This window comes from Notamacropus eugenii, chromosome 4 (genome assembly GCF_028372415.1).
Source record: "Notamacropus eugenii isolate mMacEug1 chromosome 4, mMacEug1.pri_v2, whole genome shotgun sequence".
Classification (NCBI taxonomy): domain Eukaryota; kingdom Metazoa; phylum Chordata; class Mammalia; order Diprotodontia; family Macropodidae; genus Notamacropus; species Notamacropus eugenii.
The window spans coordinates 123,336,816-123,364,348 of NC_092875.1; positions in this window are offsets into that span (position 1 = coordinate 123,336,816).

The window sequence follows — 27,533 nt, forward strand, 5'->3', positions numbered from 1 at the left end:
ATTTATTCTCTTCTCAAAATATGGCTAGGGCAGACGTGCCTAACAGAGAGGAAAACTTGGTGATTTACCGCATCTGGTTGGAACTCAACATCCCTGGAAGTATTAGGGGTTTATTATAATTTGAGCTGGTAAAGTCAGAGTGGAAACTCAGGGATCACGAAGACTCCTTTTCCCTATTCTGTGCTCATTTGCCAGATGACTCAGGACCAAACCACTGGACCTTTTGCCATATGCTGATTGCTTCATAAGACAAATGAAAGACACCAGAACAGCTATGCTTCTTACAGTCCCTGGGTCCTAGGAAAACAAATGTAGATGCATGTTTATGCAGCAGGGGCTATGGATGATGTATGGAGATGGGCCTTTGCTCTGGCCCCTTCTAGTGCTTTACTTTTGCTTTGGTCCATAGCTGATGGACCTGTGTAACCAGAGGCTTTTGGTCAGTTCTCTGGTCCTCATGTTAGGGATCGTGGTGAATGTTAAAGATGACTGGTGAACTTATAAATAGAAGAATGCATAGAATAATTTTACAACTATATCCACATCTATGTATTTATCTAAATATTTATCTACTCCTATCTCTCTCCATCTATCTGTCTGTCTCTGTCTATCTATCTATCTATCTATCTATCTATCTATCTATCTATCTATCTATCTATCTGTCTATCTATCTGTACCTATCCCTCTCTCTCCATCTATCTGTGTCTATCTATCTATCTACCTGTTAGTGTCTAATGGTAGCCATCTCTAGGACAGGGGAGGGGAGAAAAAAGAAATTTACATGGTAACTTTTAAAAATAATGCAAGATGTACATAATAGATGTGCAGTTTCATGCACCATTTTTTTATTATATGATGTAGAAATGTTTGTTTTATTCCATAAATTAAAAATGAAATAAATTTTTAAAAAATTACTTGTGAGTGAGCCACTCATCCAAGTCCTATCTTCTTTGAGGACATAGACAATCCCTACTCTCTCTTGAACTTTGAACATGGGACAAGGGGATTTCTCTCATCTCCTAGTCCCCAGTAGTAGATATGAGGACAATGAACATGTGGCAATGATAGTTCTTTCTTGTCTAGGTATGCCTGAGGCAGTATCTTGTGTCCCTGGGTGTTTCTCCTACTATATATTTTTACCCCCATGGGCACAGTCACAAAACAGAGATCCAGCCAGTGGTATCTGTTGTAACTATAACCTGCTCAGAGAATATAATCACTGACAAGAGCATGAGTCGTGTATGTCCATCTGGCCAGAAAATATAGACTTTGAATTACTGTTCAGACACTATGGATCTTTGTAAATGTGAACTATGTCTTTAGTTAGCCTACAAGGCTCCATGGATGCTTTACCACCTAAGATATTCTAATAGAGGTGATGCTTTAAGTATGCGCTAATCTTTCATTTTACGATTCTTCCTCATTTTTTACGGTAGGGGAAATCCTGTCTTATACTCGACATCTTTTACTTTATACATTGGGCAACTCTTCTAGAATTGGACCCTGTTAATTCCTTTTGTAAACACCCTAGACATGAGCCAAACAGAAGTTTCATTTAAGAGATTTCACTTGGAGTGGGGAAAAATCTCTAAATGAAGATTTCTTTAGGGATGGGGACATGATTGAGCCAAAGTGTGATTAAAAAAAGAAGTATGATTCTCCTGTTTGAAATCAGACTTATGCCCTTCCCCCACAGATCTCTTCCCACCCTCACCTTTCCAAAATGAATTTGGATTCCATATTGAATCCGGAATCAATGCCCCTTGTGGGAGAAGAGTGAGCCATAGGCTATTACATAGATATATAGAGAGGGAGGGAAAATCCAAGACCAGCTAAGTCAAGGTTTTCCAACCACTTGTCCATGACAATTTTTTACTGATTTATACAACTTTAATTAACATAAGTCTATCCTCCTTTAAAATTCATAAACAACAATAAAAAAGAACTATAATATATTATATCTGCAAGGGAATCTCAGAGGCCATTATCCAATCCATATCTGAACATGATTGTAAGCAAATACATATATTTACTAGGCCATGTTAGGTGAATCCATAGCTGATTTAAAGGCCAAAATTATTCCTAATTATTCCTAAATTTTAAGAAATGACTAAAAAGTTCAAATCTTGTTCTTAAGCAAAATATCTCCTATTTCTATAAATCATTTTTTTGTTTTGTTTTTGTTTTCATTTCATTTTGCTTATCTAAGATTTTATAAATTTCAGCAACCATTTTTTAGATTCCTATTCAGTGGTATCATTTATTCTTGAATCAGCAAGAAGAAAATTATAGTGCAAGGGATACTGGATTTCAAATCAGAGGTCAGTTGTTCAAATCCCACTTAGTTAAGTGTTACAGTAAACAGAGTATGGAACTGGTCTCAGAAAGACCTCACTTCAAACCCTGACTTAGACATTGTCATCTGTGTGATTCAGGAGAACAGTCATTTAATCTTTCTCAACCTCAGTTTCCTCATCTGTAAAATGGGGATAACAATGGCACTTACCTTAGAGATACTGTGAGGAGTAAGATTACATGCATAAAGTATTTTGCAAACCTTAAAATTCTGCATAAATGCTGTTATTAATATTTCTATTACTACTAGTTCTGATAATAATAACCCCACCTTTGTCACAAGCAACCTATGTGTCTGTGATCGTCACTTGCCTGCTTTGTACCTCAGTTTCCTTTTCTGTAGCTTAAAGGGATTGGATTAGATGGCTTTCAGGATCCCTTCCCTCCAAATTTGTGTCTCTGTGATCTGGATTAACAAGATTTAGATGGGTCAGTAATCATGTATCCTAGAAACACTAGGAAGAGTGGGAATCTCACTATTGTTTATATCAGTTTGACAAAAAATGTATTGAGACCTCAGTAGAGAGTAATCAACTATGTATACTATCTCCTCTTTCTATTCATTACTGGATAGCTTCTTAGCTGATAGCATCTGCAGCTCCACTGTCATCATTTCTTGGAGAACAAGAAACTGTTTCTTCTAGATTTCTCCTTTACAGAGGAAGCCCAATGGCTTAGCTCTGATTATTCAATGGTCCTTCTTCTTTTCCTTCTCCATATCCTAATCTTTTGTCCAACCAAACTCTGAGATAGATTAGCATATGGAACAGATATTCAATGCCAAATATCGGTCAGTCAATAAGAATTTATTACACACTCTCTATGTTCTAGACATTATCCTAAACACTGGGAATGCACATAGAAGCAGAAAGACAGTTCCTGTCATCAAGAGCTTACATACTAATTAATTAATTAATTAAAAGGAAACTCAGGAGTATAAGGGCATGAGAAGATAATCAGGAGTGCTGACTGGAGAGGAATAAGACCCACTGAGCTGACTGTCCTGCTTAAATAGAGGTTCCACAAGGAACCTTCTGACCAGTGGGAGAGGATGCAGGGGTATACAGTACTTCCCACATGTGAGTTCTGGGGCTGGAATGAGCCTCCAAAGATCAAGAGGTTTCTAGGGCATGGGAAAGAAAAGGATAAGGATTGAGAACTGATCTAGTAATTGAGGGATCCTTAGTAAACGTGGAGAGAGTATTGTCAGTAGGGAGGTGTGTTTGTAAACCACATTGCAAGGGGTAGAGGAACTGAAGGTTGACAAGAGGAACTAGAGGGGAAGATAAAGTATGAAGTCTTAGAGGGGACAAAAGGAAGAAATAGGAAAGAGAGATCTGTCTGATAGGGAGTAAGAAGAGCATCATCAGACACCAATTGAATATGCCATTTATTATAGCATGTCTATTAGATATAACACTTTATAATTGCAAGTGTAGATAACTGATAATAACAACAATGAATGTCACTTATAAAGTGCTTTAAGATTTCTAAACCCCTTTATTACATTAATTCATTCAATGCTCACAACAATCTCCTAAAGTACATGTTATGGATATTACCTGTCCAAGTAGTAACTAGTAGAGAACTGAAGTAGGATATACGCACACACACACACACAATACATATATACACACATGTGTGCATGCACACATGCATATACATATATGTTTACATGCGTATATGTGTACTGTGTATGTGTGTATGTATTACATGTAGGTATATGTGTAGGTATGTGTTCATATATATGTATATATATATATGCAAAATTTGTGGAATAAAACAAGCATTTCCATAACATAACATTATAAAAAATAATTGCACAAGAAACTACAAATCTATTGTGAACAACTTGCTCTTCCTTTTAAATATACAACAAAGTTATAGTGTAAATTTCTTTTTTTTCCTTTTTTCCCTCCCCCCACACTGAGCCCTAAAGATAGCTACCATTAGACACAAATATATTTGTATATGTGTAATCATTCCATACATACCTCTGTCTATCAGTTCTTTCTTTGAATACAGATAGCATTTTAACCATACATCCTCTCTGGTTAGAGAGTAACTCCGTAAGCTATTTTCCTCACTTAACAGATGAGAAAACTGAGATTGAGAAAAGTTAAGTGACAAGGTCAGATTGAAAATAAGTGGCAAGAATTCAGGGATGTCCTGGCAATTGTTTAACAACTAGTTCTCTGAAAACACGACACATCTTTAAGTTTATTTAGGATTACTGATACGTGCTCCATCACTTTCTTAAAATCTAGAAAGCCATAAAATAATAAAGCAAGTCCTGATTTGTAGCCTTGGCTAATTTTTGTAGTGTGAATGGTCACACTGAAAATTTTACAAGTGGCTTTGGCTCTGATTAAGAGCTGACCCCAACACATCCCTTCAGAAACAGCTTGAATCTACGTTCCATTACAATGCATTTTGCAGTGCTTACAGGGCCTTGAGATAGATGATCAAACCTGTGCCCTCTGAGTCACTCTGTGGCTAAAAGATTAATAATTTTCTCTTTCTTAAATGTGAGAAGTTCTCAAAACCCAACATAAATTGTATTACAGTAGCATATTCCAGAATAGCTGGAGACACAAACATACAAAGTCTTTCTCTTTGGCAACCAAGGAAAATTTCCAGTCTGTAATGTGTTCAAAATATAGTATATAGTAGTTAAAACATGAATGGAATCTGAGACTGCATTGATAAGCCTTAGCATGCAGGATTTGGGAATTCACAGTCCCACTATCCTTTGCTCTAGTCAAAATACATCTGGAGAGGGGTATTCAGCTTTGGATGCCACGTTTTTAAAAGGTCATGGATGTTCTGGAAACTGTCGAGGGGAAAATAACCAAGATGATAAAGAGATTTGAGATTATATCATAAGAAGACTTGTTAAAAGAATCAAGGAATTTTAGCTTAGATAAGAGAAGAATTTATTGGGCATGACTTTTATTTTCATATATTTAAAATGGAAGAATTAATTTTTTTTCTACTGCTTAATCCTAGAAAGTAGAACTAGTTTAGGAGTTCTTAATTTTTTTATATGTCCTGGACCCCTGTGACAGTCTTGTAGAGCTAATGAATCTCTTCTCACAATAGTGTTTGTCAATGTATAAAATTAATAAGATTGAAAAGAAAACCACACAGCAAACGTTCATGTATAAAATATAAAATGTATATAGTAATATGAAAATATGCACATGTATTTATTTATAGATACATATTAATATCCATGGCACATTTGAACATACATATCATATATACAGTGCATATGTTATAAAATCATGTGTACCCATGGATATGCCAATATGTACATATATACATAGGAATATGCATGCACCAATGCATATAAACCCATGCATATGCATATACTTTTTTTCAACATGGGTTGAATGCAAGAGTTAGAGTAACATATGCCACTGAGAAAAAGGCAATAGGCTGTTCATATCATGTAAATAAAGGATACCAGATAATAGTAATGGTCAGCTTTAAATGCCCCAATAATGGTCAGAAATATTGACACCCTAGAGATACATAATGCATGGCCTCAAGACTCCCCACTATTCCGTCCTCCATATGGTGGACAAATGAATTTCCCCAAAGCAGAAGTCTAATCATTTCATTCTCCCTTCCCTTGCCCCAAACAAAATCAAATGCCTGCCTTTTGCCTGTAAGATCAAATATAAACCCTTCTTTCCAATCCCTTCACAACCTGGCACCTTCCTCCCTCTCTAGTTTACTTAAACATTCCTCCTCAACTTGTACTCTGTTTCTAGCCATAATGGTCAGCTTGCTGCATCTATATGATGCTGCAACTACCATCTCTAGCCTTTGATCTGGCTATCCCCCATGCCTTGAGTGGCACTCCTTCATCCTTACCTTTGTAATGTTAATGTAATATGAAGATCTTCCCCATCCATTAATAGGCCTCATGTTTCCAGATCTAAAGGTCAGTCACTGCTGTGATACATCCTGAGTCACATGGAGCCCACTGGTGGATGGACTTGCCTAAGGAAGATCTTGCTTAGGGGGAGGCTTGCTTGTATGAAGGCTTTCACACCTTTTGATAGTAAGCTAATTAGGCACTGAGTCAGGATGCCTAATAGGCTCTAAGCCTATTAGCTGAAAGTGTGTGTGTATGTGTGTGTGTGTGTGTGTGTGTGTGTGTGTGTGTGTATCACTTCTTTCTACTTATCTATAATTAAAGTAAGATTCTTGACCCCTTTAAAGTTATCTTTCCTTTAGGAAAGCAGACCAAAGAAGCTGTGCTAGCAGTCCTCCTGTGTGTTGCTGTTATTGGTGTTATACCTCCACAGCAGCTGCAAGTAGCATTAATTCTAAACCTCCTAGGATACCTCTTTTCCTTCAAGACTCAGTTGAAGCACTGTCTTCAATGTTTAGACTTTCCTGATCCTCTGCTCTTTCACCCTCAGGGTTTTTTTCTCCTGAAACTATCTTGTAGAATCTTCATTTTGTGTGTTGTATATATTTTCTTATATGTGCACATGTTTTTTCCCTTCATTAGAATGTAAGCTTCTTCAAAGCAGTTATCACTTTGCTTTTCTCTTTCCTTGACCCCAATATTTAGCATAGGGTCTACCACCTGATAAATGCTGATTAATTGGCTGAATGCTTCCACTTCAAAGAGTAGATTCTCAATGGAATATTTCTGAGAAACCATGTTAGAAGTCATGGTAGTGTTGAGATCTTTACCTATGGAATCCTCACACCAGGAATATAATGAATCACTCAAAAAAACATATTGTCACTATGACCTTTTTTGTCTAGCCTCAGAAAAAAATGTCAGCAACTTGCAAGCATCATGTAAAATGCATCAGAAAACCTCTATTAAAGTTCTTATATTGTGTCTTACTCTAGCATAGAAGTACCTCTGATCTCTGGATTAATATGTGCCTCAACTGCAAGCTAAAGCAAACCTTAGCTCATTGAAAAGGCCTTGAGTCTAGGCTAAGTGATGGGCTGCATAGCTTGTCCATTAAACAGCCTACTTAAGTTCTGAGAAATTCATTATCGGTTTGGCCACACGTAAATTCAGTTTTTGGCCATATCAACTGGAAGATACATTTATCTAACATGGTACAATGAAGTTGTGATCTGAATCAGTCAAAAAGTGCCCATTCTGATCAAATCATTGATTTTTTAAAGGATCAAAGTAAGAAGAGGTCATAAAATCTTCTTTCTGAGAGGCATTTAAAAATCAATCAATCAACCAATGATTTTTATGAAGTATTATTGACTTTGTGACATAGCTTGAGAGAGAGCAGAATGGTTTAGGTTAGAACTCCAAGACTTTTTAATCATTCTTTTATATTTAAAAAAAAAGTTTTATTGATATGTTTCATCTATATAATACATTGGAAGATCACTCCTAATTCATGAGAAGTGTCTTGAAACAAAATAAAAGAGGCAAAACTTATACTACCCACAGTGACCTCATCTGAAAGTACATTCAGCATTTTATATCTATATGACACCTTTCACTTTTCTCAGTTTTTTGAATGAACAGAAATCTATTTTTTCTCCTTCCTACCCCAACTCCATTAAGAAAAATGAAAGAAAAATTTATTTCAACAAATATACGTAAACAAATTCCCTCGGTGATTGGAGAAAGAGAGACAGACAGAGAGAGAGAGAGAGAGAGAGAGAGAGAGAGAGAGAGAGAGAGAGAGAGAGAGAGAGAGAATTCTTATTACCTGTTTTATTCTATACCCTAAATCTGTCACCTCTCTCTAATCTTTTCAATGACTTTGCAGTCAACTCTAACTGCTGGCATTTTTTGGTAAGAACAAAACAAAACAAAACAGAATCAAACCAAATAACCCCCCCCCCCCCAAAAAAAAGAAAAAGAAACTCACTGAAACAAAAACAAAAACTGGCACACACAACAAGTAAGTCAAGATGTGTGGTGGCTTAGCATAAAGCATTGCCTGCTAGGAAATCCAATCCAGGAGCCCCTACCACTCACCCTACAAAAGGCGAGGCAGCTGGTAACATACTCTGCATTTTACAAATTAGACCTGACCTTTGATTCTCCGATAACTTGCTATCATGATATTAGTTTGGGCCTCCCAAGATGATGGCTTGGAGGATACCACCAAAGTGGCTGCCATGCAACCTTTGGGATGCTGGGTTTGATTACAAATAAAATTAAAAAACACACACATACACACACTTGTAACCCAGGAAATTTGGTTAAAACTTGTACACCCAAGCACAGAGAAAATTTTAAAACAAACATAAAATACTCTGTTTCCAACTGTTTTTTAATCCTGACTCAATATTTTTATTCTTTTTTTATTTGTACTATAACATAAAAGGCAAATCTCTTATTTCAAATTTCAGTTGTAGCTGGTGCTAAATGCATATAAAAGCACTTATTCTCTTAGTTCCTAGCTTCACGTTATTAGAGTTGCTTATGGTCATATCTCTTGAACTTCATACAATCAGTCAAGTTAATTAAGAAGACAGAAACCTAACAAGTGGTAATCCATCTAAAAGGGAAGTTGATTCCACAGTGGGCTTAGAAACATAAACTGCCCTAAAGCATAGGACCCATGTATCATCATCATTCATGGAAGAAAGTCCTTATGTATAAGTTAATGAGCCTGGGGAAAAGGAGATCCAGGGCTAAAGATCATTGTTTGTTCTTGAAATGTAAGAAGCCTGAATGTCAAAAGTTTAGTATATGCAAACACATAACTATACTGGTCTTTGTCTCAAGTAAATCCGGTAAGTCTTGATTTATATCAGCTTTTTTCACCTTGGTTTTATGGGTAGAATAAAACAAATGAGTAGTTAAAAACAAATTTGTAATTAAATTTCAAGTTATAAATTAAATATTCCATTTTCTGGACATTTCTCCTGCTTGTGAACTCAAAGTATGCATTTTATGACCCATTTTGCCTTGGTTTTGGAGCCAGTAGGTGGAAGACCACTGTTTTGGAGTTAGAGCATCTTTACGCAAATCTCTGTTCTACCAGCTATGTACCTTACTCAAGTCACTTGATATCTTTAGATCTCAGTTTCCTCATCTGTAAAATGAGATGATTGGATGATATGAACTCTAAAAGCCAGCTCTAAATGTGTGGTCATCCTATGAGCCCTGGCTCAGTCACTTATTACCTGCATGACCTTGTGTAAGTACCTTTGACACTAATGAGTTGTCTGACCATGTGTAAGTCAAGCTCTTTGAGCCTCATTTTCTCATCCTTATCATGGGAATAATAATTTTAATAAAACCTACCTCAGAAGCTTACTGTGAGGTTCAAAAGAAATAATATACATGAGATATCTTGTAAATTCATTATATAAATGTCAGCTATTAATAACCATAGTCACAATCCTCAAACTCACAATATTTCCGAGCATCAGTTTCCTCATCTGTGAGATGGGAGTATTTATGTATATACTACCTACCTCACAGGATTATTCTCAACAAACCAGTAAAATGTAAAGTACCATATAAAAGTGTGCTTTATACTGGTGCTGTCAAATCGGAGAATCATAGATGTAGAGAGACAGAAAGGACTTTAGAGACCATTAGCTCAACCCAATCCTGATATCGATCTACAAAATACCAGCCTCTGATTGAAAAACTGGTGTAGTCAAGCAGCTACAAATACAAATCAAATGAGACAAAGAACTTCTCAGATCTTCAAATACTGACACATAGTAGGCACTTACTAGTTAATAGAGTGCTAGCTGACTATATTTTATATAAATATCTTTCTCCCTCACATTGTTGAACAGGAGTAACATTTTGGCCTGTAGGATTAGAGGACTTTTGCTTTTCCATTAAATATGTGTATCCATGTTGCCAATTCATCTCACTCTATTCCCAAAGGGTAAACTTGGTTTTATTAGCTCTCTTATTCCATGATATACTTATGTGTGAGTCTAGTACAACATGCTAATTTTCTATACCTATGCCCAAGGCATCATATGTTTTTGAATTCAAATATGTTAAGGGAATGATATACTTCTATATTGGGGAGAAACTCAGAACTTTCTAAAGATGATCTTAAAAATGTATATTTATCTGAGTCATATTAATATGTCTCTACTGTGCTATTCATTAATAATTTGGAGTGTCTTGAATATAATACAGAGATTCATAAACATCTGCTTATGTTCAGGATCAGGATACTTTAATTGATTATTGTAATTCAATAAAGGAGAGAGATCATCAAGTTTAGCCAAAAGCCCCAGGTTCAAGACCTGGTTCAGGTGTTCACCACATGTGTGATCCTGAACAAGTTATTTTTTTATTCCTCCTGGGCTAGTATTCTTATTGATAAAGTGAGGGACTTGAATCTGATTATCTCTACAATCCTGTCTAGGTCTGATAGTCTATGAGTCTCTATATTCTATAAACAGCTTCTTGATTTCCAGAGAACTACAATACAATAAAAAAATACCTAACATGAAAATAGGCTGAGCATAATTGAACCTTTTTTTTTGATTATTTCAAAACTGCCTTCAAGATCTGTGTGGTAGAAGCCTAAAGATCCTTGACTGTGGAATCACATTCCTAGCTCTGAAACTGACTAGCTTGGTAAGCATGGGTAAGATACTTTACTTCTCTGACCTTCAGTTCCCTCATATGTAAAATATGGGTCATAATAATACTTGTGCTGCCTACTGCTCAGGCTAATTAATTGCCTTTTGTAAACTTTAGACCATTATGGCAATGGCAAAGATCTGTTGTTCATGAATGTTGGTCAATCAAAAAACATTCATTACATGTGTAATATATACCAGGTACTGTATTAGTGCTGCAGACAAAAAGAAAGGCAAAAATATGGTCTGTGCTCTGAAGGAGATAATGAACTATATATATTGTTATGGATAAATGTGGTATCTAACCCTATATACTATATGCACATATTTATAAATTCATGTATCTATGCGTATACATATGAATATATAGTATACCATATGCATATATATATATATATATATACATGTTATATGTATATGTGTGCATGTGGACATGTTCAGTCCGCTGTTTTTCAGTCACATCTGATTCTTCTGGGGAGAAAATTGGAAACTCAGAATCTTGTGGAAATGAATATTGAAAACTACAAATAAATAAATTAATAAAAATGCAAAAAGATTAAAAACAGTCTACTGCTAAAAAAAAGAAGAATAAGGTAGTGATGAGTAAATTTAAAAAGCTGGGGGAAATTGAAGCAAGAGGTAAAAAGAAGCTATATATATAAAACTATATATAATATATATACACATATACATGTATATGTATGTATGTATGTGTTATATATGTGTGTGTATTTATATCTCACACACACATATATAATATATATATACACATATACATGTATATGTATGTATGTATGTGTTATATATGTGTGTGTATTTATATCTCACACACACATATATAATATATATATACACATATACATGTATATGTATGTATGTATGTGTTATATATGTGTGTGTATTTATATCTCACACACACATACATATTTATCTCCCTGGACAGAATGTAAGATCCTTGAGAATGAGGACTATTTCACTCACTGTATTTGAATGTTCAGTGCCTAGAACAAAGTAAAATAATAATGATAATAGTAATAGCTTATTGACTGAATCATTGCTTTAAGAGTTCTGTGACAAGCTCTGTAACAAGAGTTCTGGGTAAAGGAGAAACTGCTGTATTAGGAGTTTAAGGGGCATGAGTTCAAATCCTGGTTTTAGCACTTATCCATGTGGTGTTGAAAGTTTTAATTCCACAAAGATTGTTATTTGTCCTTCATATCTGAAGACGACCGATGACATCAAGGGGTGAAATCTGGACTTCTGCGTGAATGGGATTTAAGTGAAGCAGAGTTGTGCAAAGTCATCAGCCTCACTCTCTCTTTTGGAGTCATCAAAGTCCAATGGCAGGACAAAAGTCAAAATGATTGATCAAGACCCAAGATGCAGTGGAAGACCTTGGCATCTTTGATGTCTGACCAAGCTTTAAGACTAAGGGTTGTGGCTGGACATAACTCTTTTTCTCTCCTATCCCAAAGATATTGGACTAGAATTGTATCTGTCTCCCTTTGCAAATATCGCTAGTCTAAGAGTGTGTGTGTGTTCATCCTTTGTTGCTGAAGAAGACCATGCCATCAGAGAAATAATGACATGACTTGCACTTGACTTTGTTTTGAGGGAAGGAGGGCTGTGCAGGTCACCAGCCTCACTTCTCCTCCAGAGCCATCTGAATCCAGTGACCAGATATTCATCAGGATGACTGGAGATGTCCCAGGATGAGGCAATTGGGGTTAAGTGACTTGCCCAAAGTCACACAGCTAGTGAGTGTCAAGTGTCTGAGGTGAGATTTAAGCTCAGGTCCTTCTGACTCTTGCACTGGTGCTCTATCCACTGCACCACCTAGCTGCCCACGGATAAAAGTGATTCAAAAGGAAAGCTCTTGTTACTTTCTTAAAAAGGCAATCTTTGCCTTACAATAACTAGATCAGCTCCTTATCAAACACTGGTTATACAAAAGGCCATCACAAGTAGTGAACAGTGAGGGGGGAAGGGGAAACATCCAAGCAAAACAAGAAGAAGAAACTGGAGTTTTACAGATCAGTATATACCAGAAAAAATGGGTAAGTTCTTTAGTCATCAGCAAGATAATGCCTCGAATTAAACCAAGAAGGGGTTCAATCTCACTAAAGAAAATTCATTCAAGCAGTCCATTGGGAGGCAAGTTGGAAAACAGCGACATATTGAAGAGCCATCTTCACAAATTCTTGCTCCAGGTGCATCTCATAAAGAGTCTAGGGAACAACACACGTCTCTCTCCCAGATGCTCTGGCACCAATTCAGTTCCATATCCAGGTACACAGTGTCACACTCAGCATCCTCTTGGCCAATTCTGATTAGAGTCACATTTACCTCAAGATGTGTGACAGCACATAAAATACCCCAGGCTTAGTTCAAAACTCAGTTACACGAGGCCATATCAACTTAGAGTAAGAGTTGGGAAAAGAAAGGTGCTGGGGGAAGGCAATAGTTTACTTCTAATTCACTCAAAGGAAATGAGATGATGGCTACAGCCTCATTTGTGGCCAGGGTCACTCTGAGAACTCAGCTTGGATTAGAGGTAGAAACAGGGTGGAAGAAAACAGACTTTCTTTGAGAGGCCAAATGTGAAGGAACTAAATTTAGCACAAACTGTACACTAGCTACCAAGTAGAAGTATTTGTAGCAGAGAGGTCTCTAAGAAACACGTGTCTGGACTCTGGCCTTACTCCATGTACTTGTAACCACCATGTACTTATATTTGAATCAGAAGGGAGATAAATAACTAAGGTGAATTTGGGCATAATTTCAAAACACTTTATTTCAGAAACATGAACAGATGTCTATGTTGGAGAAAATGTGAGTACCACTTAACACCCACACCACTTTTATTTGTTTCATTGATGCCTGTCCTCTTTATATTATAATTATTTCCCACCCTTGTGACCACATACACACACACACACAAACACACACATGCAAAAATATCTATACAATGACCATATTTGAAAAAGCAAAAAATATCTGACAGGACTACTTATTCACTTTGGAAGCTAATTTTGGCAGTACATATTAGTGAAAAGAGCCCTAGGAGTCAACACACTGGCTCCAAATCCTCTACCTCTGTGGCCTTGGACCGAGTTATCATTTCCCAAGGCCATTCATCTGAAAAAGAAGAGGTATTTGCAACATGGGAAACCAGCATGATGTAGAGGAAAAGGTACTCTAGATTTGAAATTAAAGTGTTTGTAAAATGTAAGTATTGTCACATATTACCTGTGTGACCTTGGGAAAGCCACTTAATTATCCTAGGTTTTATCTTCTTCATCTAAAAGATCAGGGAATTAGAGTAAATCATCTCTAAGGTCCGTCCCAACTCAGAATCTATGATTCTATATTCAGTTTCTGACATATCTTAAAACAATAGCTCATACGCACAAACTTATCTATGTATAAATAGTATGAAACCATGGTTTCCAATGCACTTTACCTACATCGTTCTCAATTGACCCTCATGACATCTCTGTGAGTCAGATGCTGTTTACTATCCTCATTTCACAAAGAAACTAAGGCACAGAGATGTTAAGTGACTGTCACAGAGTTACACAGCTGGTAACTGCTTTTTGAACCAGATCTTTCTAACTTCAAGGCCAGTGCTCAGTTCACTGTACCAGTGATATCAGATTCAAATAGAAATGAATCCTTGAAGGAATCATATTGACTTAGAAAAACACAAATTAGCATTATCTGTGCTGTATTGTATTTTGATTTGTTTTGTTAAATATTTCCCAATTATGTATGTATGCATGTACAATTACATGTACAAATGCACACACATATACATATACACATACACATAAATATATACACAATACAAATACATATTCATATCCATATCCATATATGGTGGAGGCAATTGGGGTTGCATGACTTGCCCAGGGTAGTAAGTTTCTGAGGCTAGTTTTGAACTCAGGTCCTCTTGACTCTTATCTACTCTACCATCCAGCTGCTCCCCAATTATATTTTAATATAATTTCCAAACTGGACATTGTTTGTCACTTATTGCTGGAGAGTTTTGGACAGCTCTGCACTATGCTATGTCTGTGTATTCTGTATCTGTAAAATTAAAAGTAATGAAAATACATAGTGATGCACATGTTGTTAGTAAGTAATGTCTACAAAAAAGAAAAAATACTCAATTTGTCTGACTTATTAGCTCCCCATGATAACCTATGACCATAGCAATAATCCCTAAAGGTATAATTGTTTTTGTTTCATTTAAGACAATGTTGTGGCCGTTGAGATAATGCTGCACTTGAGTGTGATACTGTTGGTGAAATATTTAGGTCATACAGAGAGAAGGATGTTTCTGCAGCTTAAATTCCATGATTCTCTAAAGTCAAAAAATTTTGCAGACTTCACCCATGAAGGTATTCTTGTTTCCAGGTTGGCCCTGGATTCTCCCCAGACCCAGGTGGATGATTAATGTGCACCGACCTGGAATGACCTTTGAGAGTCATGTGCATCAGTTCATACAAATCTTCCCTGGTTTCTCTACAACTGTCTCCTACATCATTTCTTATAGAACAATAGTATTCCATAACATTCATATGCCATAATTTGTTCAACCATTTCCTCAATTGATTGGACGTTCCACCCCTCAGTTATCAAATTCTCTCCCACCACAAAAAGAGCCAAAGATATTTTATACATCCTTATTTAGAGTTTGTTTTGCTTTGGAGTAATATTTCCCTTAATCCATGCTCTCTAATTTCCCCTTTCTTCATCCCTTTTTCCTCCTAAATCCCTTTTGAAAAAAATGTATGTCTGTACTCATATCCCTATATAGTTATTTTTCCCTCTGATGATTTCAAGTTAAAGTGTTATCTTCTCCACCCACCTCAATTATGTCAGATAATTTCCCCTAACCTTCCTCTTCCTTTCCTCTCCTAGTGTGTTGCCTTTCCCTCACTTTCCTAATTTTAAATTCCCTAATTTTAATTTTCTAATTCTAAAGTCATCAGGATTAGGACATCTCTTCTCTCTCTCTCTCTCTCTCTCTCTCTCTCTCTCTCTCTCTCTCTCTCTCTCTCTCTCTCTCTCTCTCTCTCCTCTCTCTGTTACTTCACTTGGTGATCTCATCAGCTCCCCTGGATTTAATTACAATCTCTTGATACTCAATCCATCTTTCCTGCCCTAATCTCTCTGCTGACCTCCAGTCTCACATCTCCAGCTATCTTTCAGACATCTAGAACTGGGTGTCCAGTGGACTTCTTAAACTCAATAGGTCCAAAACAGAATGCATTATCTTTCCGTCTAAGCCCTCCTCCCTTCCTCACTCCCTTGTTACTATAGAGGACTACACCACCCCCTCAGTCCCTCAGACTCACAACCTAGGAGTCATCCTGGATTCCTCACTATGCCTTACCCCCATATCCAATTTTTTTCCAGGGCCTGTTGTTGATCTAGAAGCATTGGGTTTGGGGTACAATATTATGAAGAATTTTCATTTTGACATTTCAAGCAGAGACTGGTGGATTTTTTTTTTCTACATCTACTTCCTGATTATATGAAATCAGGGGAGTTTTCTATTAAGAATTCTTGAAACACAATGTTTTTGGTTTTGTTTGTTTATTTGTTATTGCTTTCAGGAAGAGATTTGCTAGTAAATGGTAAAAAACTGCTTTCCAAAAATGCACGACACACTTTCAAATTTAATGTAATTTGAATTTTTCACATTTAATCCATCATTTAAGTCCAAACAATTAAAAATGCCAATAAATCAAGCCAGATCATAATATTTGCCAATTTCTGAAATGTAAATGCTCACATTGAAAATTTAATATGTAGCTTTCATGAGCCTGTACAAGCTAATTCCCATACACCCCTGCTTTCAGGTGGTCCAGTGTTCTTTTTTATCTTTTTTTTCCTCCATCTGTTTTGGAGGTAAGTTGTTTTTGTTATGCACTACCTTACACATTCTATTTTACTTTAGTCTTTTGACTTTAATTTTTTTTTTTTATTTTCTCATGAAGTCATTGACTTCTATTTGGTCCATTGCAATTTTCAGGGTATAGTTGCTTGGGCAATATTTTGTACCTCTTGTGCCAAGCTGATTCTTTCTTCCACGGCTCTCATTTCTTTTCCAGTTTTTTCTTTCTCTATTGCTTTTATTGAATTGACAAAAACAACAACACATTTTTAGCTCTTTTGCTTTAAGAAACAAAATCACCTCTTTGTCTCTCCCATGAATAGCAGCTGAATTTGTGCCCAAGCTTTTTTTCTTTGAGGTTTTGCTTATAGACGTTTTGGAACCATTCTCTTCTGGTTTTGTACCTTGAGCACTCATTTAACCATAATCACTTTATATTAAAGAATTCTTTTTTTTTTACTCATTTTTTTTCAGTAAACTTCCTGTCTTTAGACCTTATTTTAGGGCCAAGCTTTAAAGGGGAGTGTCTGGGCTTATCAGGCTTTTTATTTCTTGAAGTCTTTAGTGCTATAGTATTCCAGAACTGCAGTGACAGCTCAGGTTCAGGGCATGTAAGTTTTCAATCTTCTCAAAATTATCTATTCCAGGGAAAAATCTGATCACTCCCTCCCCATTCTGACTTCTGTTGGTCTAAGCAATAGGACTATGGACTTGGACTTGCCTATTTGGAGTTTTCATAGATCGTTGACAGACTCTGCCATTATCAGTCAGCTGACAAGCCCTACTGGTTCATAGCAACAGAATGATCAGCTTTCCTTTGATCTGAAAATTCTGCCCTATTTATTCTTCTCCAAGATTCAGTCTGGGTTAGAATCTAAAACTGAGAATTTGCTTTGCTCCTGGAGTCCAAGTTTCAAAACAACTTTTTGCTTCTCAATCTATTCCTTGCTATATACACAGTAAGACCACACCTTACTCTAGAATGCCACTCCTGGGCATAGATCCCCTCCTCAGTACACTCTGGATCTGTGACCCAGAATCAAATAGTGAACTAGAGAGATGTCAATTGGCACCTGGTACTACAGGCTGAATAAGGTAAGTTTCCTCCATTCTCGATTTGGGACTTCAATCGTGTCCTAAGGCACAGCCTCTCTCTGAGCTAGAATGTTTCATACAATCCACCCCCCACAGAGCCAGTCTCCAGCATCTTTAGAACTCTTTCTTTATCTCTTTGTGCTATACAAGACAAAAAAAAAAATGACTCATTATGATTTCCTGAACAGAATTTGGTCTGATACATTTTTTAGATCTGTTTAGAAAATCTTTCAAGGGAGAATTTTAATGCACTCCTTCCTGGCACTCTTCAAATGCAGCACCCAAAGGTGACTGTCTAATCTGCTTACTCAAAGACCCAGCCCTAGGTGCAAAGGCATAATTAAGATGCATGGGAGGCAGCCTCTCTCTTTATTCTTGGTTATGTTTTGTTTTGTTTTCTTCTTCCATGTGTTGGTTCCAAGAGACTTTAGTATGTCTCTGAGAAGTGCTGTGGATTTCATTCACAAATTCTGATTAAAATGTAAACTATTTAAGAGCAGGAACCTTTGAATCCCTGGACCTCTGTGGTAAGTGCTTAAACAATGTTTTTTGGACTGAACTGAAGTCATGGTCATAGGAAATAATACAAGATCACACATTTAGAGATGAAAGGGACCTTGGAGATCATCTATGGGCTAGATTTTCATCCACAGGTTCCCAAAGTGCCCCTGGAGGGCACTGGAATGCAATCAGGTGGAATTGGAGGGTGCTGAATAAAAATGGTTGGTTGGTTGTTGTCCTTCATTCTCAAAGAGGACCAAAATGACATCACCATGATAAAGTGAAATTTCAGTGTGTCTGACCAATATAAGCTCGGAATTCTCTACTACAGAATGGGCACAGATAGTCCATGTGAATATTTGGGGGGGTTTGACTGATGATGGTGGCATGGCATTTTCCTGTGAGTGGCAATTGCATTGTCTTGAGTCTGTCATTCACTCATTTTGGCTTGCTGACTAGATTAGTTTTGATTGCAAAACCCATGCCCACTTCACAGCGATCCCCTTCTCTGTGCCCCCTCCAGAAAAATGTGCATCCAGCTCCAACTTCAGTAAGCTGGCCTTCATTTGCCAACCTTGTTTCACTCAGGGCAACTATTTGGATGTGATATCTAATGAGTTCTCTTTCAAGAAGAGCAGTTTGCAAACTAAAGAATACATGACAGGGGCGGAGCCAAGATGGCGGACTAGAAAGACGCAAATACACATAGCTCCGAACCCACAACCCATAGAACATTTGTATAAAGTAACTCACGGCGAATTCTGGAGCAGTGAGGCCACAGAACAGTGGAGCGAAGGAGATTTCTGTTCCAGAGGGACCTGCAAACCTCTCGCAAAAGGTCCGTCATGCTGCAGACGCGGAGCCCAGTCCAGACCTGCCGTGGCTACGGCCGTGGCACCGAGAGGAACAGATCTGAGCAGGCTTCAGGGACAGGATCTCCAGCAGCTGCACAAGTCCCTCCACCCACAGGTGATGTGGGTCAGTGAGAGGGTCTCTTTGGCGGGTCGAGAGGGGAATGGGGTGCCCCCATAACTCAGGCCCACTCGGGAGGCAGAAGCTGAGAGGCAGCTGCAGACCAGGGCTCCCCAAGAAGGCAGGAGCCTGGATCCATTGTTGAAGGTCTCTGCATAAACCCCCTGAGGGAACTGAGCCCCGTGAGGTGGCCCTGCCCTGACCTGAGCACCTGAACTTAATTTCACACTGAATAGCAGCCCTGCCCCCGCCCAAAGCCCTGAGGCTGGAAGCAGCATTTGAATCTCACACCCCAAATGCTGGCTGGGAGGATCAGGAGGCGAGGTGGGTGTGAGGACAATATTCAGAGGTCAAGTCACTGGCTGGGAAAATGCCCAGAAAAGGGAAAAGAAATAAGACTATAGAAGGTTACTTTCTTGGTGAACAGGCATTTCCTCCCTTCCTTTCTGATGAGGAAGAACAATGCTTACCATCAGGCAAAGACACAGAAATCAAGGCTTCTGTGTCCCAGCCCACCCAATGGGCTCAGGCCATGGAAGAGCTCAAAAAGAATTTTGAAAATCAAGTTAGAGAGGTGGAGGAAAAGCTGGGAAGAGAAATGAGAGACATGAAGTCAAAGCATGAACAGCAGGTCAGCACCCTGCTAAAGAAGACCCAAAAAAATGCTGAAGAAAATAACACCTTGAAAACTAGGCTAACTCAATTGGCAAAAGAGGTTCAAGAAGCCAATGAGGAGAAAAATGCTTTCAAAAGCAGAATTAGCCAAATGGAAAAGGAGATTCAAAAGCTCACTGAAGAAAATAGTTCTTTCAAAATTAGAATGGCACAGATGGAGGCTAATGACTTTATGAGAAAGCAAGAAATCACAAAACAAAACCAAAAGAATGAAAAAATGGAAGATAATGTGAAATATCTCATTGGAAAAACAACTGACCTGGAAAATAGATCCAGGAGAGACAATTTAAAAATTATGGGACTACCTGAAAGCCATGATCAAAAAAAGAGCCTAGACATCATCTTTCATGAAATCATCAAGGAAAACTGCCCTGAGATTCTAGAACCAGAGGGCAAAATAAATATTCAAAGAATCCACAGAACACCGCCTGAAAGAGATCCAAAAAGAGAAACTCCTAGGAACATTGTGGCCAAATTCCAGAGTTCCCAGGTCAAGGAGAAAATATTGCAAGCAGCTAGAAAGAAACAATTCAAGTATTGTGGAAATACAATCAGGATAACACAAGATCTAGCAGCCTCTACATTAAGGGATTGAAGGGAATGGAATAGGATATTCCAGAAGTCAAAGGAACTAGGACTAAAACCAAGAATCACCTACCCAGCAAAACTGAGTGTAATACTTCAGGGGAAAAATTGGTCTTTCAATGAAATAGAGGACTTTCAAGCATTCTTGATGAAAAGACCAGAGCTGAAAAGAAAATTTGACTTCCAAACACAAGAATGAAGAGAACCATGAAAAGGTGAACAGCAAGGAGAAGCCACAAGGGACTTACTAAAGTTGAACTGTTTACATTCCTACATGGAAAGACAATATTTGTAACTCTTGAAACATTTCAGTATCTGGGTACTGAGTGGGATTACACACACACACATGCACACACGCACACATACGTAGAGACAGAGTGCACAGAGTGAATTGAAGAAGATGGGATCATATCTTAAAAAAAAATGAAATCAAGCAGTGAGAGAGAAATATATTGGGAGGAGAAAGGGAGAAATTGAATGGGGCAAATTATCTCTCATAAAAGAGGCAAGCAAAAGTCTCATTAGTGGAGGGATAAAGAGGGGAGGTGAGAGAAAAACATGAAGTCTACTCTCATCACATTCCACTAAAGGAAAGAATAAAATGCACACTCATTTTGGTATGAAAACCTATCTTACAATACAGGAAAGTGGGGGATAAGGGCATAAGCAGGCTGGGGGGGATGATAGAAGGGAGGGCATGGGGAGGAGAGTGCAATTTGAGGTCGACACTCATGGACAGGGATAGGATCAAAAGAGAATAGAAGTAATGGGGGACAGGATAGGATGGAGGGAAATATAGTTAGTCCTATACAACACAACTATTATGGAAGTCATTTGCAAAACTACACAGATTTGGCCTATATTGAATTGCTTGCCTTCCAAAGGGAAGGGGTGGGGAGGGAGGGAGTTAAAGAAGTTGGAACTCAAAGTGTTGGGAGCAACTGTTGAGTAATGTTTTTGCCACTAGGAAATAAGAAATACAGGTAAAGGGGTATAGAAAGCTATCTGGCCCTATAGGACAAAAGAGAAAATGGAGACAAGGGCAGAGAGGGATGATAGAAGAGAGAGCAGATTGGTCATAGGGGCAATTAGAATGCTTGGTGTTTGGGGGGGGGGAGCGGAAAAAAGGGGAAAAAATTTGTAACCCAAAATTTTGTGAAAATGAATATTAAAAGTTAAATAAATAAATTTAATTAAAAAAAAAAGAAGAACAGTTTGCTTTTTAGGTCTACTGGATTTTGTGTTGTCTATTAGTGTGCACACATTCCATGTGCCAATGGTGAGTGGAATCATCTTTGCAGATGGTTTTGTACATTTTGTACATTTTTTTGTGTTTTGACCACAGAGTGGGTTTCCTTTCCTGCCACGGTAACCAGGTCGGGGTTGGGTAAGCAGGCATTATTTAAGGCACCTTTTCTAGCCCCCTTCCTCACACCAGGAGTTGAGCAGTGTGACCCTTTAAAGGTTGCTTAGACTTCCAGGGGGCTGCCAAGTCCCACTGCTGCTTCCTGTGAGAAAAGACCGTATGGTCTGGGCCCCCTGTGTGCAGGGTTGTGACTACAGCTCCCAGTGTATCTGCACCTGTTGATTCATCACTTGCCTGTTGCCACAGGACTTTGAGGCATAATAGCGAAATGGTATGTGTGATGTCTTTTGGTTTGTGTGTAAATTGGATTTAAGTGAGGCAGAGTTGTATGAAGTTGTCATCCTCACTCTCTCCTCCAGCGTCATCATAGTCCAGTGGCAGGACAGAGTCGAGATGACTGGTGATGGCTCAGGATGCAGTGGATGACCTTGGCATCTTCAGTGTCTAATCAAACTCTAAGTGCTCTGTATCACCTGCTTCATCTGCCTTCATGGCTGCTGGAACAAATTGTTCTCATAGACCCATTCCACCAGAGAAAGTCTTCACATGCTTGGGGTAGACTTCCCTCTAACTCATCAATGGGTTTGAGACCCCTTAGTTACCCTCAATCTGGGTTGGCCCATCTGCTGAAATAGTTTACTAGGGTGTGGCCCCTACACATGCTACAGCTTCTTGAAGCCACAGGTGAGAGTTGGGTGGAACAGGTGGACATCAAAGGTGGAAAGAGCCATCCAAAAGGGCTCAGCAGCCATCACACCCATGGTACTGGTCCTGGGGGTGTAGGGTGTGTTCAGGGAGGACTAGCCTTTGAATAAAAAGAAGGGGGCATTGGAAGAATATAGAAAGAAGAGAACATTTTGAAAAACCATTCGTATATGGTTCATCTGTTATGCAACAGAGTCAAAGTCACAGTGATTACATTATTTTTCAAATCAACACACAAAATGCAAGTTAAAAAGGATCAGTGGTCAACTCTGCTGACAGGACTTACACAGGCGTTGGCAGGAGAGCATGTTGCTCATTGTCAGCAAGTCCAGCATGCATCTGCAGGAACATGTGTGTGTAATGACTTGTTTACAATAGAATGTTATACAGTTGCATGACACAATATTGCATTATTAAAATTTCAATGCAGGAAAAACTCCACAAATTTACAATAAGTTATTAAATTTAAGATGACATTTAAAATATTTTATATATTTTTGAAATTATGTAAATTTTAAGAATGTTAAAGGATTAAAGAAAGTAGATTTCCATGGGGTGCTGAGTGTTTTGTTTTTTTGAAAAGGGGATGGTAAGGCAAATAAATTTCAGGACCTTTGACCAAGAGATAAGAAACTGAGACCTAGAGTGGTTAAATGACTTACCTATAGTCACAATCAGTCAATCAGTAAACATTTATTTAGCACTCACTAGTTCCTAGTAGACTCTACACTGCGTGCGGGGGATATAAAGGCAAGAATCAAATAGTCTCTGCTTTCAATGAGTTTACCTTCTAACACAGTAACATGTGCAATATAGATTTGTGCAAATTCTGTGCAAAATAAATATAATGTTTTATGGAAAGTCAGGAAAAAATCCTCATGTGGTAAAGTAGAGTAAGAGTTGAACTTTGGGAAAACCTAGGGATTCTAAGTTAAGGAAGGAGTGCACTGCTGGCCCTGGCCAGAGCCTGGGCAAAGGCATGGAGACAAGGGATGGTATGTGGTAGGTGAGGGAAAACAACCCCAATCTGCCTGGACCCAATAGTATTGGAAGGTGCTCAATACATAATAAGACTAGAAAGGGAGTACGCAGCACAGCCCATTTTCTCTGATCACAAATCTAATATTAAGGTCCAAAACCTGCCTAATGGCAGCAGAGAGTAATCATTTTGTTATAAGTATTCATTCACTTTCCTGTCTTTTTCCTCACTTCCTTAAGCAGCCTGGAATCTTTCAGATAAAAGATATTTATTGTAAAATCTCCATATGGAGGACCCTGTGATCTCTTTTTTGGGGGGAATGTAAAGAAGCATTAGACATGACCTCTGCCTTCAAGTAAATTACAATCCATTAGTGCAGATAAGACATACAAGAAGATAACTGAAAGCCCAAGGCAATGAATATCAAATGTTAATTGCAGTTAAGTTTAACATTTAAGAACCTACATTTAAGGCACTACTCTACATTGATGGGCATGGAGGGGAGAGAGAGAGAGAGAGAGAGAGAGAGAGACAGAGAGAGAGAGAGACAGAGAGAGAGAGAGACAGAGAGAGACAGAGAGAAACAGAGAAAGAAAGAAAGAAAAAGAAAGAAAGAAAGAAAGAAAGAAAGAAAGAAAGAAAGAAAGAAAGAAAGAAAGAAAGAAAGAAAGAAAGAAAGAGGGAGAAAGAGAAGGAAAGAAAGAGAGAAGGAAAGAGAGAGAGGAAGGAAGGAAGGAGGAAAGAAGGAAGGATGCATGAAAGCAAGAAGAAAAAGAGAAATAAAGAAAGAGAGAAAGAAAACAAGAAAGTTGAAAGAAGAGAAAGTATTTCTTCCCTCTAGAAGTTTATATTCTACTGTGTGAGGGGCTAGGAAAAACAACCCATAAACTGATAAATAAATAGAAGGTTCATGGATCAGTCAGTGCTCTGTGTTCCCTTAGTCCAAATCCCTCTTTTTACTCCTAGGGAGAGAGGGAATAATAACAATTATGGGATCAGGTTTTCTCAAAGTAGGCGACACATGAACTGACCTTGGAAGTCAGACGAAGAATTCAAGATGTGGAAGTAAGAAAGGCCTGTGCTCTAGGCTTACATGGTTGTTGCCAATGCACAGAGATAGAAGATACAATGCCAAGTCTGAGAAACAACTTGCCTGGAACATAAAAGAGGTGAGTGTGATAATATAAAATAAGGTGGGAAAAGAAGATTGGAGTCCAATTTCTTGAGCCTTAAAAGCCGGCGTTATACTTTATCATGGAGGCAAAGGGGAGTTATCAAGTAAACCATGACAGTCAGATCATTAGGAAGATTATTTGAGAGCCTGTGCAGAAGAAGAGAGGTGAGAGGTTGGAGGTAATAAAATCAATTAGTAGGTTATGATAACCATCCTGGGTGAGGAAAGTCTGAACAAGTTGGCAGCCCTATGAATGAAGGGAAAGGGTTGTTTGCAAGAGATATTATAGACTTGGGAAAAGATTATGGATAAGACTCTGCAAATGATTGAAATTAGGGATTGAGGAAGATGGAAGAGTTCATGTTCTGAACATAGGTGACTTAGAAGATGGTAGTATCCTTGAGCAAAATGGAGAAATAGGGAAGTTTTAGTGAAGGGGTAGTTTGGGAAGGAAAATACATTTATTAAGGACCCACTATGTGCCAGACACTGTGCTAAATCCTTTACAAATATTATCTCACTGATCCCCATAACAACCCTGGCAAGTAGGTACTATTGTTGTCCCCATTTTAGTGTTGAGAAAACTGAGGCAGAGAGACGTAAAATGATTTGTCCAAAGTCACACAGCTGAGAACTATCTGGGGTCAGATCTGAACTTAGGTCTTCCTGACTTCAGATCTGTCATTTTTTCCCCCCCGAGATCTCAGTAGAGGCATTCAGATGTTCAGTAGGCAGCTGGCATTAAAGGATTAAAGCTAAGGAAGGGACTAGGGCTGGATATAAAGATTTAGAAATCATCTGTATAAGATGCTAATCATAGCCATGAGAGCTAATGAGTTTACTCAGTGAGAGTAGAGTGCAAAGAGAAAGAATACCATCTTCAGGGATTAGGAGACAGATATGAACCAAGAAGAGACCTGAAAGGAGCAGAGAGGTCAAGTATGAGTAGACTTAGGGAAAAGTAATAAAGAAATAAATAAAATCTCTTTCCCTCTCTCTCCATATATATATATATATATATATATATATATATATATATATATATATATATATATATATATATATATATACATAAAACATTATCATATATCATACATAAATGCATAAAAATACATACATAAGAAACAAAATAATAAGTAATAAATTTAATAAGTAATAAAAAGCCAAAGGAAGAGACACTATCAAGAAGGAGTGATCCAATGTATTGAAAGTCTGAAAGAAGTAAAAGAGAAGAGGACTGAAAAAAGGCCACTGAGAGAGTACTTTTAGTTTAGAGGCATGGTTGTCGGTCTTGCCTGTGGAACATACTAGCTGTATGACCTTGTGCAAGTCACTTAACCTCAGTTGCCTTATCTGTAAAATGATGAACCTCAGAGAACATCTAGTTCCAACATTAAATCAATGTTATTACCACAAAGCTGGTAAAAGAACAGATTTTTAATGCTAGTAGGGACCTTCTAGTCCAATCCCCTCATTTTACGTCTAGGATAAACCCCTGAGGGGAGGTGGAGTCAAGTGAAGGTTTTTTTATTTTTCTTTTGGACAGATGAAAAATGGAAGTTTGTAAGCATCAGGGAAGAAATCAGATGTAAGTGAGAAGGTGAGGATAAGGTGAGTGAGTAAGGACTAGTAAGGTGAATTTCAGAGAAGGGGGTGCATCATTAAACATGGGATCCAAAAGGAGATAGAACTTGACTTTGTCAGGTAAAATATTTCAGTGGAAAGGACACTGGAATTTTAATTGGGGGCTGTGGGTTTGAATCTCACCTCTGCCACTGCCTAGCTCTTTGATCTTGGACAAACTTTAGGTCCTGAATTTATAAAATGAAGGGATCAAATTAGAAGGTCTCAAGGGCCCTTTTAATTAAAAAAATCAATGAGCTGGTTTTTAAAGGAAAAGAGAAGAGAAGGAATCAGTGGCACACTAACAATTAAGATATGTAGGTGAATATATGCAATGCGTGCTGAATGAAAGTGGTACAGCTAGAATAGACTGTGTTGGGCAGGGGAAAAGCTCTTTCCACAGCTCATCCAAAATTCTTAGTTCATCAACATCCTAATGGTGGAATAGTCCCCTGACAAATCTTCTCCTTGTTCAGAAGTTTGTCTCAGATTGCATCATCTTTCATGCAATTAGACACTAAGTGCCTCTGGGTCTAGGCTCTCTTATTTGTCTTGGCACAATTTACATTAATCTGCAGGGATGCGAACATTTTTTAACAGTATAGAAATATTTGTATGATGGGATTATTGTTATTAATGTTATCAGTATTTTCCACCAGGCAGACTAATGAGTTTCCTGGGATGAGCTCAGCTTTGTAGAAGAGAAAAAGCACCAGCAAGGGAATGAGAAAATGTAGCTTCTAGTTTAGGTAGCTCATTTTATCTCTGACTCTCAGTGATTTCCTGAACTGCAAAGTAACAACTTGCAAACATTTATATTTTATTTTAATGTTTGCAAAGAGCTTTACATATATTATCTGATATTTGACTCATAACAACCCTATGAGGCATGAGATAACACCCATTTTACAGATTGGAAAACTGAGACTATGGTTTGGCTAGGTTCATATAACTAGCTAGTGTCTGGGAAAGTATTCATACTCATATTTTCCTGCTTCTGTGTCCAATTCTCTAT